This window comes from Jaculus jaculus, chromosome 2 (assembly GCF_020740685.1).
Source record: "Jaculus jaculus isolate mJacJac1 chromosome 2, mJacJac1.mat.Y.cur, whole genome shotgun sequence".
NCBI lineage: Eukaryota > Metazoa > Chordata > Mammalia > Rodentia > Dipodidae > Jaculus > Jaculus jaculus.
In genome coordinates, this window is record NC_059103.1 from 165,555,885 (window position 1) to 165,575,017 (window position 19,133).

Sequence of the window (19,133 nt, forward strand, 5' to 3'; positions counted from 1 at the left end):
GAATAAATCTCTGCTTTCCTCCTGTTCTTGTCTCTAATAGGTGTCCTGGGGACTTGATGGCCAAACTGGGCTTATTTGTACCTTTTTTTTTTTTTTTTTTTTTGAGATAGGGTCTCGCTCTAGCCCAAGCTGGCCTAGAATTCACTATGTAGTCTCAGGCTGGCCTCAAACTCACCGCAATCCTCTTACCTCTCTCTGCCTCCCAAGTGCTGGGATTAAAGGCATGTGCCACCTCGCCTGACTAAAACGGACTTGTTGAGGCTACCAGAGGTCAGGCTTTGGCCCTAAAAACTCCAGTCACCCTGAGGTTACAGATGTGAGCCACCACACTGAACAGACTTTTCCAAGCTTACCTTGGGACTTAAACTTTTTTTTTTTTTTAAATTTTTATTAACATTTTCCATGATTATAAAATATATCCCATGGTAATTCCCTCCTTCCCCACCCCCACACTTTCCCGTTTGAAATTCCATTCTCCATCATATTACCTCCCCATTACAATCATTGTAATTACATATATACAATATCAACCTATTAAGTAGCCTCCTGCCTTCCTTTCTCCACCCTTTATGTCTCCTTTTCAATTTACTGGCCTCTGCTACTAAGTATTTTCATTCTCACGCAGAAGCCCAGTCATCTGTAGCTAGGATCCACATATGAGAGAGAACATGTGGCGCTTGGCTTTCTGGGCCTGGGTTACCTGACTTAGTATAATACTTTCCAGGTCCATCCATTTTTCTGCAAATTTCATAACTTCATTTTTCTTTACCGCTGAGTAGAACTCCATTGTATAAATGTACCACATCTTCATTATCCACTCATCTGTTGAGGGACATCTAGGCTGGTTCCATTTCCCAGCTTTAAACTTTTAATATATATATATAATTTATTTATTTGCAAGCAGAGATAGAGAGAGAATGGGTGCTCTAGGCCCTCTAGCTGCTGCAAACAAACTCCAGGTGCATGTGCCATGTTGTGTATATGGCTTTATGTGGGTTCTGGGGAATTAAACTCGGGTCTTTAGGTTTTGCAGACCAGCACCTTAACTACTGAGCCGTCTCTCCAGCCCGGGGTCTTAAACTTTTATACAGAGCTGTGGCTGGCTTTGAGTGCATGTGGCATTAATGCTCTAGTTCTCTATTTATTTATTTGAATGTATTTTTTATTGACAATTTCCATAATTGTAAACAATATCCCGTGGTAATTCTCTCCCTACCGCCACTTTCCCCTTTGCAACTCCACTCTCCATCATACCCCCTCCCCCTCTCAATCAGTCTCTCTTTTATTTTGATGTCGTGATCTTTTCCTCCTATTATGTTGGTCTTGTGTAGGTAGTGTCAGGCACTGTGAGGTTCCAGTTCTTTTTCTTCTTTCCTGTTTTCCCATTTTTGTGGTTTTCTGAGACGGGATCTCATGTAGCCCACTCTGTCCTGAAACTCAGTGTATCCACTGCCTCAGGTCCCCACGTGCCAGGATTAGCAACGTACGCCGCCATGCCCGTCTCTCTATTTTGTGGGCGACAGGGTCTTGCTGTGTAGCCCAGGCTGAGCTGGAACTCGTGATGTCCACATTACCTCAGTCACCCAAGTTCTGTGCACTACTATACTTGCCTGCAGTTACTTAATCTTCACTCCTAACTCTTCAGCTAGAATTTTAGAAAATCAGAATCATTCCCCCTTACTTCTTTTGTTTTATTTTTTTTTTATTTTTTTATTTTTTTGGCTTTTCGAGGTAGGGTCTCACTCTAGCCCAGGCCGACCTGGAATTCACTATGGAGTCTCAGGAAGGCCTCGAACTCAAGGCAATCCTCCTACCTCTGCCTCCCGAGTGCTGGGATTAAAGGTGTACACCACACATGCCTGGCTTTTTTTTTTTAATTAAAAAAGTATTTTATTATTTATTTATTTGAGAGTGAGACACAGGTTGAGAGAGAATGAGAATGGGCGCACCAGAGCCTTCAGCCACTACAAACGAACTCCAGATGTGTGCACTACCTTGTGCATCTGGCTAACGTGGGTCCTGGGGAGTTGAACTGAGGTCCTTTGGCTTTGCAGGCAAACGCCTTAACCACTAAGCAACTCCTCCAGTCCCACTCCCCTTCTAATTAACTTTCCCCCGCCCCATTTTTTCATGTGTATGTGTGTATTCATGTTCATGTGGGGGGGTACGTGTGTGTGTGGGTGCATGTGCACATGTGTGTGTGGTCAGAAGACACCCTCGAGTGTCATTCCTCAGGTATGCTGTTCATGTCTTTCATGTCTTTTTGAGACAGTGTCTCTCATTGGCCTGGAACTGGCTTGATTAAGTTAAACTCCACCTCACCAGAACTACTGGGATTACAGGATGTGCTGCCACATGCCACTTCTGGGATTCTAGTTGACTTTATATATATGTAATGTATGTATGTATTGTTTTTATTGACAACGTCTATACTTACAGATGACAAACCATGGTATTTCCCTCCCCAGGCCTGCTTTCCCCTTCATAACTCTGCTCTCCGTCTCTAGTTGACATTTGATAAATATTGATTATGATATGCTATCTATCTCTGTTTATCATCTATTTCTCTCTGTTTTTTTTTTTTTTTTTGAGGTAGGGTCTTACTCAAGCCCAGGCTGACCTTTCACTATGTATTCTCAGGGTGGCCTTGAACGCATGGCAATCCTCCTACCTCTGCCTCCCAAGTGCTAGGATTAAAGGCGTGCACCATCACGACTGGCCTCTATCTATTTTTGTGGTGCTAGGAATCAAAGCCAAGACCTTGAGCATTTTAGGTAAGCGCTGAGCCACACCCTCAACCCTTGTGATGTTTAATTAATAATTAATTCTGTAGAATGAAGGCATATACTCTATAAATTAAGAAGCACACGAACTGGATAGATTGCTCAGTGTTTAAATGTGCTTGCTTGTAAAGCCCGACAGCCCAGGTTTGATTCCCCCAGCACCTGTGTAAAGCCAGGTGCACAAAGTGGCACATGTGTCTGGAGTTCCTTTGCAGTGGCAGGAGGGCTCTCTTTCTCTGAAATAAATAACTAAATAAAAATTTTAAAAGAGCCGGGTGTGGTGGCGCATACCTTTAATCCCAGCACTTGGGAGGCAGAGATAAGAGGATTGCCGTGAGTTTGAGGCCACCCTGAGACTCCCTAGTGAATTCCAGGTCAGCCTGGGCTAGAGTGAGACCCTACCTCAAAAAATGAAAATCAACAACGTGGCAATGTAAGACTAGTGTGGAAGAGCAAAATGTGTAAACTGCAGTGCAGTTTCTGATAGAAGAGCATGATAAACACCCTTTAGGAAAAAAAAAAAAAAATTCTGTCACAGAACAGGTTTTAAGTATTGGCCAATTTTATTAGTTTCCAGTGTCTGGTCCATAGTAAACATATAACAAGTACTAAAGGCCCAAGAATGTTTGTTGAATCAGTAGATGACTAACAGGTATAATTGTATAATTCTGTATTTTTAAAAGTAGTAATTATGGACAAGAACACTAGGAAAAACATGATGCATTCAAGTTCCTCTTACTCATAATTGACAATAAATTCCCTAAAATCAGATAACTACAAGGCTTGATGATTAAATGAGTAGTGGAAACTTATTTATGTTTTTAAAGATAGGCTCTCATGTATTCTAGGCTGGCTTCAAACTTGCTAGGTAGCCAAGGATGACCTTAAACTTCTGGTCTTTCTGCTTTCGCCTCCCAAGTGCTGGGGTTATAGACATGTACTACCATGCCCAGATAGTTGTATTCCTTCTAACCTTTTCTTCTTTCTTTCTTGCCAGTGGGTGAGCCTAGATGGCATCTTGGTGTACATTAAGTGTACCCTGAGGGCAGACGCAGCATTCCGGCATGAAGCAATCCATACCATTCCAACACCCCCTTTGCTCCCTCGGCCAGACACATCAGCGCAGTGCACCAATGTCCACCCAGGCGCCTTGTTTACAGGGCCCAAAACTTGGCTTTCAGAACAGTACAATACTGGGCACTTGGCCACATGTTGGAGCCAAAATGAAAACTTATGACAGTCTACCTTAGGTAGTTGGGAAAGAAGGCTGTGTAAACAGATTACCACAATAAGACCAGGTAAAGTGATCAAAGACAAACAAATTGATCGTACGATTGCAAAGGAATGGAAAATTCACTTTTCTAGGTCATTGCTATGCTCATGGGAAATTCAGAAAGGAAGAGGCCCTTGCATAGGGTCATAGGATGAACAGAAGTTCACGAAGTGGGCAAAGGGTGCTAGAACTGTTGGTGAGTAGGACAAATTTGGGACTTTCTTCCTGTACCCACAAACCTTATGAAAGCTTGACTACAACTTTGTCACTTTAATCTAGGTCTTGGGCCACACCGTGTTTGTTGTAGTTGCCTTTCTTTGTTTTCTTTTTTTCTGTTTTGTTTTGAAGTGATTCAGACACACCCTCCAGCAGGGTTTGTAAAACCCAGTGTAATAAACAGTAGTTGTTTGCCAGAACTGTCCTATGTAGTTCTCTTGGGAGTTTGTAGCAGTCCTAGGTGGCCGGTCAAAGGCCGGGAATCTGGGCTCATTGCCAAATGGCCTCCTTGAAGATAGAGCACACAGGACATTCCAGGAAGAGGGAACAGCATAATATCCTAATTTTTTTTTTTTTTTTTTTTTGCCAGATGGAAATATCCTTGGTGATAAACAGGTATGACCTTTGGTTGTGAAACAGTATTGAAGATGAGTGAAAATGTGATTTTGAAACTCCTAGACTGCTTATTTCCCAAGACAGATCAGTTAGTTTTGCCCAGTAAAACTGTTCCAAGCCCACAGATTACATTTCTAACTCTAATGAGCCTTTCCCCCTTATTGACGCACGCTGAAAGGGCTCAGAGGGTACATGAGCAGAGTAGCCTCACACAAGTCACCCTCATTTTCTTTCTCAGAAAAATAGCTCCGTATGTGTCTTTGGGGCAGGAAGTCAGAGACATTTCTGAGTCATTAATGCAACATGGTCATTTATAGACATCAAGCTGATTATATTGGGGGGTGGGGGATGGGAAGGGAGACAATGACCTTTCTTTCTCTGGAGTAGACATTCTGGTGTGGTTCTGCTGTTTTGAAATGATGATGTCCTCTCAGCTTGTTTGTGGCACTCAAGGCAGACTGACTGCATTGGGCACGGTCCTGCACAGTAACCCATCATCAACAGTGAAAAATCTCAACTGGTTTTCCTGATGGGTTGCAAACTGGTATTTGCAGGTCATGCACTCTGAAGCTAGCTTCTCCTTCGATGCCCCCTGTGTTGAAACAAAAGGCTGACTTCCCAGCACGGGCCCCTCGGGTAGTACCTGCAGGCCCTCATTACAACAATCTGATGAAGCGGAGAGCAGTGAGGAGCACCTCTCCCACACTCATGCATTTCCAGTGACATGAAGACCTATTCTGAAGCACGGAACTGCCCAGGTAATAAAACCCCAGTCTCCATGAGCACTGAGAAGCACTCATCAACGAAAAGAAGGCACACTCAAGACAAATGTAAACACTAGAAGGACATTCCTACAAAGCAGGAGGCACATGAGAACAGGGCGGGCCTAAGACTGAAAGACTCAGTGCGATGATACAGACCAATGGTGTGTCAAACTGTGTTTAAAGGGATCACGTGGCAATGGCTATCATTCAGAAAGTATGTGACAGCACGTCCTCAAGCACCCTCTCAATGATTTTCACATTCCTCAACTGAAATAAATGTGTTTTCGGCTCCTAGCTGCTTTGGTCAAACATCTAAGTGCCAGGCTGTGTGTGGTGGCAGGAAGCTGAGGCAGGAGGATCAAGAGTTCAGAGTTAATCTGGGCCACATAGACCCTGTCTCAAAAGTGCAATGACAGGGCCAGAGAGATGGCTTTTTAGGGCACTTCCCTGCAAAACCAAAGGACCCAGGTTCAATTGCCCAGGACCCACCTAAGCCATATGCACAAGGTGGCACATGCGTCTGGAGTTCATTTGCAGTGGTTAGAGGCCGTGGTGTTTCCATCCTCTCTCTCTCTACCTGCTTTTTTTTCCCTCTCTCTCTCTCAAATAAATAATAAATAAATAAAATTTAAAAATGCAACAATAGGGGCTGAGGAGATGTCTCAGTGGTTAAAAGTACTTGCTCTATTGGGAGGCAGAAGTAGGAGGATGTCATGAGTTCAAGGCCACCCTGAGATGACAGAGTTAATTCCAGGTCATCCTGGACCAGAGTGAGACCCTACCTCGAAATACAAAAAAAAAAAAAAAAAAAAAGTACTTGCTCTGTAAACCTCACAACTGGAGTTCAGATCCCCAGAACCCACAAAACGTGGAACACAGGTAGTTCACATAACATCTTTGGCAATGGGAAGCAGACAAGAGAATCTCAAAGCTCCAGGGCCACTGAGTCCGGCATTCCCAGTGGTAAAACAAGAGAGACCTCCTCTCAAACAAAGTGGAAGGCAAGACTGACACCCCAAGGTTGTTCTCTGACCTCTACCTATGTGCCATGGCACACACGACTGCACACACACACAAATACAAATGTCCCAGGGAACTGCTGGGTGTGGTGCCTCATGCTTGGAATCTTAGCACTCAAGAGGTACAGGCAGAAGGATTGCCACAAGTTCTAGGCCAGCCAAGGCTTCCTAGTGAGGCTCTGTCTCAAAGCAAAAATGGGATGACACATGTCTTTGATCCCAGCCCTTGGGAGGCAGAGGGAGGAGGATTGCTGTGAGTTCAAGGTCACCCTGAGACTTCATAGTGAATCCCAGGTCAGCCTGGGCTAGAGCAAGACCAACCAACCAGCCAAACGACAACAATAACAATAACAAAACCAGACACCTAGGAAACATCACTTCCTTTTTTTCTTCATAATCAGTAGATCAATCAACCATTAAGTCAACTTCCCAATTATATACTGATCTACCCCACTCTATTTAAAATCTTTACTGTCAGGGCTGGAGAGATGGCTTAGCAGCTAAGGCGTTTGCCTGCAAAGCCAAAGGACCTTGCTTCCCCCGAACCCATGTAAGCCAGATAGATGCACAAGGTGGCACACACATCTGGAGTTTGTTTGCAGTGGCTGGAAGCCCTGGTGCACACATTCTCTCTCTCTCTCTCTCTCCCTACTTACTTCTCTCTCTCAGATAAATAGATAAAAATAAATATTTTTAAAAACCTTCATTGTCACCATCCCAATCTAAGCCACAATTATTTCTTGCCTGGACGACCTCAGTAGTCCACCTACTGATTTGTTCATATTCAGATGGGATGAACTTCACTTCTAGTTTCTCTCTTAGAGGTCTTTCTCAATCTAAACTAATAGTCTGCACTAACAAAGGAAAGGGTCTATACCTCCAACCATATGGTGGAGTTTGTCTAGCACGGGTAATACCCTGGGTTCAATCCTTTAGCACTGTCCAAAATAGAGCATTTAAGAAATCATCAAAAGTGCTGGGTGTGGTGTCACTCGCCTTTAATCCCAGCACTTGGGAGGCAGAGATAGGAGGATCACTGTGGATTACTGAGTTTCACTATGTAGTCCTGGCTGGTTTGGAATGTACAGAGATTATCACATCCTCTGCCTCCCAAGGGCTGGGGTTACAGGTATTTGCTCCACTCCTAGCTTCTGGTGATTTTTTGTTTGTTTGGTTTTCTTTTTAAGGCAGATTCTCCCTGTAGCCCAGGCTGACCTGGAACTCACTGTGTTGTCCCTGGCTGGCCATGAACTCAGTGATCCTCGTACCACAGCCTCCCAAGTGCCGGGATTAAAGACATTTGCCACCATGCCCAGATCTATGTACATCTTTTAAAGTTACAACAAGAGAACAATTACAGGGGCTGTGGATATGCCACAGTGTAGAATGAATGAGTCGTATGTGTGAGGCCCTAGGTTCAGTCCTCAATAATACAGTACAATACAAACACACACACCAACTTGTATATGATAATTACTCATGACATGGCTTGTTGCATATAATTAATCTCTCTTTTTTCTTCTTTTCTTTTTTCTGTTCTAGTAATTGAACCTAAGGTCTCATGTGTACCACATAAGCATTCTACCACTGAGCTATAGCCCCAATCATTTTTTTTTTTTTTTGAGATAGGCTCTCATGTAGCCCAGGTTGGCCTTGAACTCCCAGTGGAGTAGATGATGATCATGAATTTCTGATCCTTCTGCCTTCAGTTCCCAAGTACTGGACACGAGCTCCAGCCCTGTGGTTACTGTATATTTTGAGACAAAGTCTACCTAAGTTGCCTAGACTGGTCTTGAACTTTTAGTCATTCTGCCTCAACTTCTCTGAGTGCTAGGACTATAGACATGTGCTTCTATGCCTGATTTTAAGCCATTTGTCCTATATAACAAAGATTTAATAGACCTAGTAGCTTTAATATATAAAATTCATAGAGATAGCAAAACAGTAAGAAGATCAAAATAGCAATAGGGGCTGAGGATTTATCTCAGTGGTAGAGCACTAGCCTATCATGCCGGAGACTCTAGAACGCAGCACAGACACAACAAACAAGCAAACAATAATGCAAACACTAGCCAGGTGTGGTGGCGCACGCCTTTAGTCCCAGCACTCTGGAGGCAGAAGTAGGAGGATCACCGTGAGTTCGAGGGTACTCTGAGATTCCATAGGGAATTCTAGTCAGCCTGGGCTAGGGTGAAACCCTACCTCAAAAAAAAAAAAAAAAAAAAGAAAAGAAAAGAAAAAGAAAACACTGAGAATTAAGTTCCAATGTGTAATAGACCAAAAAAGCTCTCACTAATGGAATAAGTAAAAATTAAATGTGAGATATCATGATTTGCCTATCAAGGCTGGGAAGATGGCTCACATCTATTCAAGTAGCAAGTCTTTTTTTTTTTTGAGACAGAATCTTTATGTAATGCAGGCTGGTCTCAAACTTTTTTTTTTAAATTTTTTATTTATTTATTTGAGAGCGACAGACACAGAGAGACAAATAGAGGAAGAGAGAGAGAGAATGGGTGCTCCAGGGCTTCCAGCCTCTGCAAATGAACTCCAGACGCGTGCGCCCCCTTGTGCATCTGGCTAACGTGGGACCTGGGGAACCGAGCCTCGAACCAGGGTCCTTAGGCTTCATAGGCAAGCGCTTAACCACTAAGCCATCTCTCCAGCCCTCAAACTTTTTTTTTTATTGCAGCTGGTTTTATTTTGATACTTTATTTATTTTGGGTGTGATGGTGTACAACTTTAATCCCAGCAAGGATTGCTGTGAGTTTGTAGTCTCAAACTTTTTTTTTCATTTATTTATTTGAGAGCGACAGACACAGAGAGAAAGACAGATAGAGGGAGAGAGAGAATGGGCGCGCCAGGGCTTCCAGCCTCTGCAAACGAACTCCAGATGCATGCGCCCCCTTGTGCATCTGGCTAACGTGGGACCTGGGGAACCGAGCCTCGAACCGGGGTCCTTAGGCTTCACAGGCAAGCGCTTAACCGCTAAGCCATTTCTCCAGCCCTGTAGTCTCAAACTTTTTATGTGATGCAGTTTGGTCTGAAATTGTACTCAGTTTCTGGTGTACTAGGGTTACTGGTGTATGCTACCATATATTGAAAGACTGAGTGTGTATAAGACATATTTAGAGAGAATATATATACATATATAAATACATATATGTGTGTGTATATATATAGTTTTGTTTTTAAATACTTATTTGTTTGAGAGGGATAGAAGGAGAAAAAGCATAGATGTACTACGGCCTCTTGCCTTACAAATAAATTACAGACATGGGCCACCTTGTGCATCCAGCTTTACATGGACATTGGGAAATCAAACCCAGGCCAGTGGGCTTTGCAAACAAACAGCTTTAACTGCTGAGCCATCTCTCCAGCCCTAGCCCTGGTTTTATTCTTAATGTAATAACTCTAATACTCTCATCCACAATTTATGAGACTACATAGTTTGCTTTGTATGAAACCTGAAAAATTACAGACACAATGAAAATTTACAACCACTGAGTAGCAATTCTATCTCTAGAAATATGTTGTATAGTAATGATAACATCTACAAATGAAGGTTAAATTGTAAGTTGTGACAAAGTAAGGAAAAATTTAACTGTCTCCAGTTCCTGACACAGAACCTCTGAAGTGTTTGCAATTTCATGATTGACAGGAGTATCCTTTGTCATATATTTGCTGTATTTGGCCTTTGACCCTTGTTCCTGACACAGGACTCCTAAATACCTTCCAATTCCTTGCTCACAGGAGCATCTTTTGTTTTGAAGTGACTCTTGGTAGCCTCCTGGGTTGCCTTTAGATCTGGGACTGGTCAAAAACACCCTTGATCCAAAGCTTGGAACTTCCAGTTCTAGCCTCCTTGTGTGGGGAAAAGAGAGGAGCTAGCGGTCAAGTTAATAATCAATCCTGCCTGCATGATGCAGCCTCCATAAAAGCCCTCAGCCATGTGGTTCAGAGATCTGGTTAGTGAGCCGTGCTCAGAGAGGAGTGTGCTTAGATTGTTTGGAGGCTCCCTACTCTTCCCATTAACCTTACACAATGTAACTCTTAATCTAGGTGTTCTTTTATATCCTTTACTATGCCCATGACAGTGATCCTGTAAATGTATGCAAGTGTTCCTAGAGTTATATGAGCCATTATAGCCACTGTCAAACCTATGGGAGTCCTTAAACCAGGTGTGGTGGTACACACCTTTAATCTCAACACTCGAGAGGATCACCATGAGTTTGAGGCCACCCTGAGATTACATAGTGAATCCCAGGTCAGCCTGGGCTAGAGTGAAACCCTACCTTGAAACAAATAAAATAAAATAAATAAATAAAATATGGCAGGGGGTGGGCTGGGAGATGGCTCAGCAGTTTTTAAAAAGCATGTTTGCAAAGCCTGCCAGCCAGCCCAGGTTCAATTCCCCAATATCCATGTAAAAGCCAGACAAGGGCTGGAGAGATGGCTTAGTGGTTAAGCGCTTGCCTGTGAAGCCTACGGACCGCGGTTCGAGGCTCAGTTCTCCAGGACCCACGGGGGTGCACGCGTCTGGAGTTCATTTGCAGTGGCTGGAGGCCCTGGCGCACCCATTCTCTCTCTGTCTCTCTATCTGCCTCTTCCTCTCTCTGTCTGTCACTGTCAAATAAATAAAAATAAACAAAAAAATTTTAAAAATATTTTTAAAAAAAGCCAGACACACAAAGTGGTGCATATGTGTAGATCTTGCAGTGGTAAGAGGCCCTGGTATGCCTATTTTCTCTCTGTCTGTTTCTGCCTCAGTGAAGTAATTTTAGCTGGCTGTGGTGGTGCATGTCTTTAATCCCAGAACTTGGGAGACAGAGGAAGGAGTATCACTGTGAGTTCAAGGACACCTTGAGGTCCCAGGTCAGCATGGGCTAGAGTGAGACCCTACCTCAAAAAACAAACAAAAGGGCTGGAGAGATGGCTTAGCAGTTAAGCGCTTGCCTGTGAAGCCTAAGGACCCTGGTTCGAGGCTCGGTTCCCCAGGTCCCACGTTAGCCAGATGCACAAGGGGGCGCACGCGTCTGGAGTTCGTTTGCAGAGGCTGGAAGCCCTGGTGCACCCATTCTCTCCCTCTCCCTCTGTCTTTTTCTCTGTGTCTGTCGATCTCAAATAAATAAATAAAAATTTAAAAAAAAAAAAACAAACAAACAAAAAAATTATTATTTTTTTTTAAAATTCAGGCTGGTGAGATAGCTGAGCAGTTAAAGGTGCTTGCTTGCAAAACCTGGCCTCAATTCCCCAGTACCCACATGAAACCAGATACACAAAGTATCACATGCATCTGGTGTCCATTTGCTGTGGCAAGAAGTCCTTGCATGTCCATTTTCTACTTCTACCTCACGGCTTGCAAATAAATAAAAATATTTTAAAAAATTAAAAAAATTATTAGGTATAATTTTAACACAATTCTAATGTAAATACCTTTAGACATTTTTAATAGAAAAACTGATCCTAGGGGCTTAATTACAAAGCCTGATGGCCTGGGTCTGCTTCTCCATTACCCATGGAAAGCTAAATGCACAAAGTGGCATATGCTTCTGGAGTTTCTTTACAGGGGCAGGAAGCCCTTGCACGACCGAGCTTTCTCTCTTTGTCTGCCTCTTCCTCTCTATCCCTCTCTGTCTCAAATGAATAAAATTATTTAAAAAACAAAAGAAAAAAAACAAAAGAAAAGAAAACCTGATCAAGCAGGGATAATCTCAGTAGTAGAGTACTTAGTAGTATGTGTGAGGTCCTGGGTTCAAGAGCTAGCACTGTCACAAAAACAAATCAGAACAAGTCAAATGGAAAAATAAAATGGCCAGGAAAATAATGAGGGGAAAAGAGCAATGGGAGGGACTACCCTGCTAGCTTCACATGAGGACATACTGGAATGCCTCAGTGACCAATAGGGTGGCTGGCAGTGATTTGTTTGTTTATTTATTTATTTTGTTTTTTGAGGTAGGGTCTCACTATCTAGCCCAGGCTGACCTGGAATTCACTATATAGTCTCAGGGTGGCCTCAAACTCACAGTGATACACCTACCTCTGCCTCCTGAGTTCTGGGATTAAATTAAAGGCATGTGCCACCACACCAGGCTTAGTTTAAAAATTATTTTTCATCATTACAAATTGCCACATTTAAACAATTCTATTTAAGTTCTTGAACTGGAAGCTGGGCGTGGTAATGCATGCCTTTAATCCCAGCACTGGTGTTGGGGGGGCAGAGATAGAAGGATCAGGAGGATTGCCATGAGTTCAAGGCCACCCTGAGATTACATAGTGAATTCCAGGTCAGCCTGAGCTTTACCTCAGAAAACAAACAAACAAAAAAAAAAAACAATTGTTTTACTGGGCTGGAGAGATGGCTTACAGGTTAAGGTGCTTCCCTGCAAAGCCAAAGGACCAGGTTCAACTCCCCAGGACCCATGTAAGCCAGATGCACAAAGGGTGCATATGTCTGGAGTTCATTTGCAGTGGCTACAGGCCCTGGCCTGCCTATTCCCTCTCTTTGTCTTTCTTCTCTCTCTCTCTCTCTGCTTGCAAATAAATAAATAAAATATAAGATAAATAAATTGTTGTACTGTTGGTCTTGTAGTAGTTCAAGCCTTTGAAAACAAACAGTAAACAATGATTGAGATGGGAAGGTAATATGATGGAGAATGGAATCTCAAAGGGGAAAGTGTCAGGGGGGAGAGAGGGAATTACCATGGGATATTTTTTTATAATCATGGAAAATGTTAATAAAAATTAAAAAAAAAGATACACATTAAAAAAAGAAAACAAACAGTAAAATGACTGGTGACAATCTGCACAAAGTCAGCATCATTTAGTAGTTCTCTTTTTTCTTTTTACTTTTCTATTTTTTTTTTCTTTTGGTTGGGGGGTGATTGGGTTTTCAAAGTAGGCTCTCACTCTGGCCTAGGTTGACCTGGAATTCACTATGTAGTCTCAGGGTGGCTTCAAACTCACGCAATCCTCCTACCTCTGCCTCCCGAGTGCTGGGATTAAAAGCATGCGTCACCACACCCGGCATTCAGTAGTTTTTTACTTATCAAGGTGAAGTTTGGGGTTTTCATTTTTTTGTTTCAAGGCGGGGTCTCACTCTAGCCCATGCTGACCTGGAACTCATTCTGCAGTCACAGGCTGCCTTGAACTCACAGTGATCCTTCTACCTCAGCCTCCCAAGTGCTGGGATTAAAGGCATGAGACACCATGACCTTTTTTTTTTTTTTTTCTTTTGGTAGGGTCTTGCTCTAGCCCAGCCTGACCTGGAATTCACTGTGTGGTCTCAGGGTAGCCTCAAACTCATGGCAATCCTTCTATCTCTGCCTCCAAAGTGCTGGGATTAAAGGCATGAGCCACCACCCCTGCTTCACCCAAAGTTTTGATTTTCATCTTAAGGTTCAAGAAACCTCTCACCAAAAAAGTGTGGGAGGGAGTGGGGTGATGATGGCTCATTGGTAAAGGCACTTATTTGCAAAGCCTGCAGATCTGGGTTCAGCTTTCTAGTACCCATGTAAAGCTGGATGCATAAAGTGGCACATGCATCTGAAGTTCATTTGCAGAGGTAGGAGGATTGGCACACCCATTATCTCTCTAGGAAAGAAAGAAAGAAAGAAAGAAAGAAAGAAAGAAAGAAAGAAAGAAAGGAAGGAAGGAAGGAAGGAAGGAAGGAAGGAAGGAAGGAAGGAAGGAAGGAAGGAAGGAAAAAAGAAAAGAAGGAAGGAAGAAAAGAAGGAAGGAAGGAAAAAAGAAAAGAAGGAAGGAAGGAAAGAAGAAAAAAAAGGAAGGAAGAAAGAAAGAAGGAAGGAAAGAAAGAAGAAAAGAAGGAAGGAAGGAAAGAAAAGAAGGAAGAAAGAAAAAAGGAAGGAAAGAAAGAAGAAGGAAGGAAGAAAGAAAGAAGGAAGGAAGGAAGGAAGGAAGAAGGAAGGAAGGAAAAAAAGAAGGAAGGAAAGGAAGAAATAAAAATCTTAAAAAGTATGGGAGAACAGGAGCGGGCAAATGCAGTAATAACAACACAAAGCACATGCATGAGCCTGTCATCTGCAAAGGTAGCCTCTCAGATCTAGTGCATAAAGCAAAGTAAGAAAACTAGTAGCTATATGGAAAAATTAGGTCTCATAACATTTATCCTTCCAAAAAGGAAATGTTAAAAGCAATAGCCCAGTGTGGTAGCTCACATCTCTCATCGCAGGCCCTTGGGAGAAACTCAGGCAAGAGGGTTATTTTCAGTTTGAGGCCAGCATTCCAGGTTACCTTCCACTGCAGAGTAAGCACCCTTGTTTCAAAACAAATCTGGGTGTGGGGAATCCTGGCACCGGGAGGCTCAGGTAGGACTGCTATGAGCTCAAGGCCTGCCTGGGCTGGAATGAGACCCTTCCATAAAACGAAACAAAAAGGAAAAGAAAAGAAATGAAACCAAGTATTGGGAATGAAGCTTAGTGGTAGTAGAGTGCCTTCCTGGGATGCATGAGGTCCTGATTTTGATTCCCAGCAACTATCTGTCTGTCTGTCTGTCTGTCTGTCTATCTATCATCTAACATTCATCCATCTGTTATCTATCCAACATCTATCAATCTATCTAACATCCGTCCATCTATCATCTATCTATCTATCTATCTATCTATCTATCTATCTATCTATCTATCTATCTGTCATCTATCAATCGTCTAATATCTGTCTATTTATCTATCCATCCATCTATAATTAGCTTTATGTGCAAAGTATTTTTGGAAGAATAGTCCCTTTTAAAAGTATTTTATGGGGCTGGATTGCTTAGTGGCTAAGGCATTTGCCTGCAAAGCTAAAGGACCAGGTTCAACTCCCCAGGACCCATGTAAGCCAGATGCACAAGGGGGAGCATGCATCTGGAGTTTATTTACAGTGCTTGGTGGCCCTGACATGCCCATTCTCTATCTGCCTCTTTCTCTCTCCTTATCAGTCTCTCAAATAAATTTTAAAAAATAATAAAAACAATTTTAGGGCTGGAAAGATAACCTTAGTGGTTAGAGTACTTGCCTGCAAAGCCCAACAACCAGAATTTGATTCCCCAGTACCCATGTTAACCCAGAAGCACAAAGTGGTACATACGCCTGGAGTTCATTTGCAGTGGCTAGAGGCCCTGGTGTGCTCATTCTCTGTGTCTCTATATATCATTTCCTCTGCTTGCAAATAAATAAACAAAAATGTCTTGAACTGGGCATGGTGGTGCACGCCTTTAATCCCAGCACTCGGAGGCAGAGGTAGGAGGATTGCTGCAAGTTCAAGGCTACCCTGAGGCTACATAGTGAATTCCAGGTCAGCCCAGACTAGAGTGAGACTCCACCTCAAAAAATACATATATATCTTATTTATTTTTAGTATGTATATATATATATGTATATGTATATGTATATGTATATGTGTATATATGTATGAGAGAGAGAATGCCAGGGTCTCTTACAGGCTTTGCAAGCAAGTTCCTTTAACTGCTGAGCCATCTCTCCAGTCCAAATAGTCCCTTTTTAGTACACTTTGTGTTTCCTTTAATTAGTGAAACAATTTTCTCAGAAGCCCATAATGCATTTTTCTCAAGTCTCATTGGCCAAATAGGGAAGCATGCACTCGACTGGACCAGTTCCTGGTGATGGATGTGGCAGCATCATGCTTAGACTCATTAATCACATGAAATTCCTGGGCTAAAGATTCCTTTAGAGAAAGATTCCTCAGGAGAAACTAAAGGAGTCCACCAGACTCCTCTAGAGAAAGAAGCTAGGAAAAAAATAAAGAGAGAGAGAGAGAGAGAGAGAGAAAGAAAGAAAGAAAGAAAGAAAGAGAGAGAGAATGAGAGAGAGAAAGAGACAAAGAAAGAGAGAGAGAGAGAGAGGAAGGAAGGAAGGGAGGGAGGAAGGAAGGAAAAAGAGTTGGGTTAGGTGTAGTGGCATATGTCTTTAATCCCAGCACTTGGGAAGCAGAAGTAGGAGGACTGGTGTGAGTTTGAGGCAGGTCAGCCTGAGCTAGAGCGAAACCTTACCTACAAAAACTAAAAAAGAGAGAGAGAAAGAGGCTAGGCACATGATTAAAAGGCTCCTCCCAGGGCTGGAGAGATGGCTTAGCGGTTAAGCGCTTGCCTGTGAAGCCTAAGGACCCCGGTTCGAGGCTCGGTTCCCCAGGTCCCATGTTAGCCAGATGCACAAGGGGGCGCACGCGTCTGGAGTTCGTTTGCAGAGGCTGGAAGCCCTGGCGCGCCCATTCTCTCTCTCTCCCTCTATCTGTCTTTCTCTCTGTCTGTCACTCTCAAATAAATAAATAAATAAAAATTAAAAAAAAAAAAGGCTCCTTCCCAAAGAAGGAAGCAGGTGGGATGGGGTCTTTTTTTGTTTGTTTCGTTTTTCTAGGTAAGGTCTCACTCTAGTCCACGCTACCACACCCGACATTTCTTGATCCCTGTGTATCAGCAATTTCTAGCATGCTACCTGAAGGACTAACATCCCCCCAGTTTTCTCCATCTCTATGGCTACACCTACATGATAATTAATCTCTGGTTATCAATTTGACAGCATTTAGAATCACCATGGAAACAAATGTGGGAATGTCTGTGAGGGGTTTTCTAGATTAGATTGAGTCCCTCAGTCCTAGTTCTCTTTCTCCTGCACAGCAGCCAAAGGACAAACTCTTAACTGTGGGAGGCACACTCCATGTGCTGAGACACAGTGAACGTAGAGGAAGAGAGAGAGCAGCGTGTTCATCTCGCTCTGCTTCCTCCCTGTTGAGCTGATGCCGGCTTCCTGCTCCTGTCCTCTTTCCCTGCCCCAGTGGACTCTACCCTCTGGAGCTGTAAACTGAAAATACACCCCCCCTTTCTTCCCCATAAGCTACTTCTGGTTGAGTATTTTGTCCCAGCAATGTGAAAATAACAAGTACAGAAAATTATGACAACTGCTGCTGTCATAAACTTGACCATGTGATTCTCAACAAAACAAAACAATTTTTTTTTTAAACAGGGTCTCTGGCCTTTAATTTGCTATGTAAACAAGGATAACCTTCAACTCCTGCTTCTATCTTGCAACTGCTGAATTACAGGTGTGAGCCTTTTATTCCTTTATTGAGGAAATCCATTTTATTGAGCTTTAAACATATATAATATGTATAATGGAAAACATGTAATAAAATGAAATGACCTAAGAAGTCAGCTGGTACCAGAGAATCTTTTTAAATTTTTAAAAAAACTTTATTATAGTTAAATAATAAGGAATCAAACAAGCCAATCAAAAAATGGGCTATGGAGCTAAATAGAGAGTTCTCAAAGGAAGAAATACGAATGGCATATAAGCATCTAAAAAAATGTTCTACATCACTAGTCATCAGGGAAATGCAGGTTAAAACTACATTGAGATTCCATCTCACTCCTGTCAGATTGGCCACCATCATGAAAACAAATGATCATAAATGTTGGCGGGGATGTGGAAAAAAAGGAACCCTTCTGCACTGCTGGTGGGAATGTAATCTGGTCCAGCCATTGTGGAAAACAGTGTGGAGGTTCCTAAAACAGCTAGAGATTGATCTACCATATGACCCAGCTATAGCACTCCTAGGCATATATCCAAAGGACTCATCTCATTTCCTTAGAAGTACATGCTCAACCATGTTTATTGCTGCTCAATTTATAATAGCTGGGAAATGGAACCAGCCTAGATGTCCCTCAACAGATGAGTGGATAATGAAGATGTGGCACATTTATACAATGGAGTTCTACTCAGCGGTAAAGAAAAATGAAGTTATGAAATTTGCAGAAAAATGGATGGACCTGGAAAGTATTATACTAAGTCAGGTAACCCAGGCCCAGAAAGCCAAGCGCCACATGTTCTCTCTCATATGTGGATCCTAGCTACAGATGACTGGGCTTCTGTGTGAGAATGAAAATACTTAGTAGCAGAGGCCAGTAAGTTGAAAAGGAGACATAAAGGGTGGAGAAAGGAAGGGAGGAGGATACTTAATAGGTTGATATTGTATATATGTAATTACAATGATTGTAATGGGGAGGTAATATGATGGAGAATGGAATTTCAAATGGGAAAGTGTGGGGGTGGGGAGGGAGGGAATTACCATGGGATATATTTTATAATCATGGAAAATGTTAATAAAAATTAAAAACAAACAAACAAAAAAACTTTATTATATTTGTTTGAAAGAGAGAGAGAGAGAGATTGGACACACCAGGGCCTTTAGCCACTGCAAATGTACCCCAGATGCATATGCCACCATGTGCACATGCTTACATGGGTCCTGGGGAATCGAACCTGGGTCATTTGACTTTGCAGGCAAGTACCTTAACCATTAAGCCATCTCTCCAGCCCAAGCAAATCTTGGATAGAGAGAATTCTGGTCCAGCAAAGTTTAACCAGCTGTGGTCTGATACAGTCTCTCAGATTGTTAGACATACAAACACAAGATGTCAAATAAAAACTGACAGATCAACTTGACTCAACATATTAAAGAATGGAACTCAAGTGACAAGTTGGCCTGGCTTGTTTTTCCATTTCATACTTTTCTTTCTTTTCTTTTCTTTCTTTCTTTCTTTCTTTTTTTTTTTTAGTTTTATAAATATTATGGAACGCTTCACGTATTTGCGTGTCATCCTTGCGCAGGGGCCATGCTAATCTTCTCTGTATCGTTCCAATTTTAGTATATGTGCTGCCGAAGCGAGCAC

At 42.5% G+C, this 19,133-nt stretch overlaps 1 non-coding gene across 1 annotated transcript; it reads right to left on the bottom strand.

Annotated features, from left to right (window-relative positions):
* Nucleotides 1-19,026: 19,026 nt before the first annotated feature.
* LOC123458943 lies at nt 19,027-19,133 on the bottom strand. The gene has a single exon (XR_006635877.1). It is a non-coding gene; the product is annotated as a U6 spliceosomal RNA (small nuclear RNA).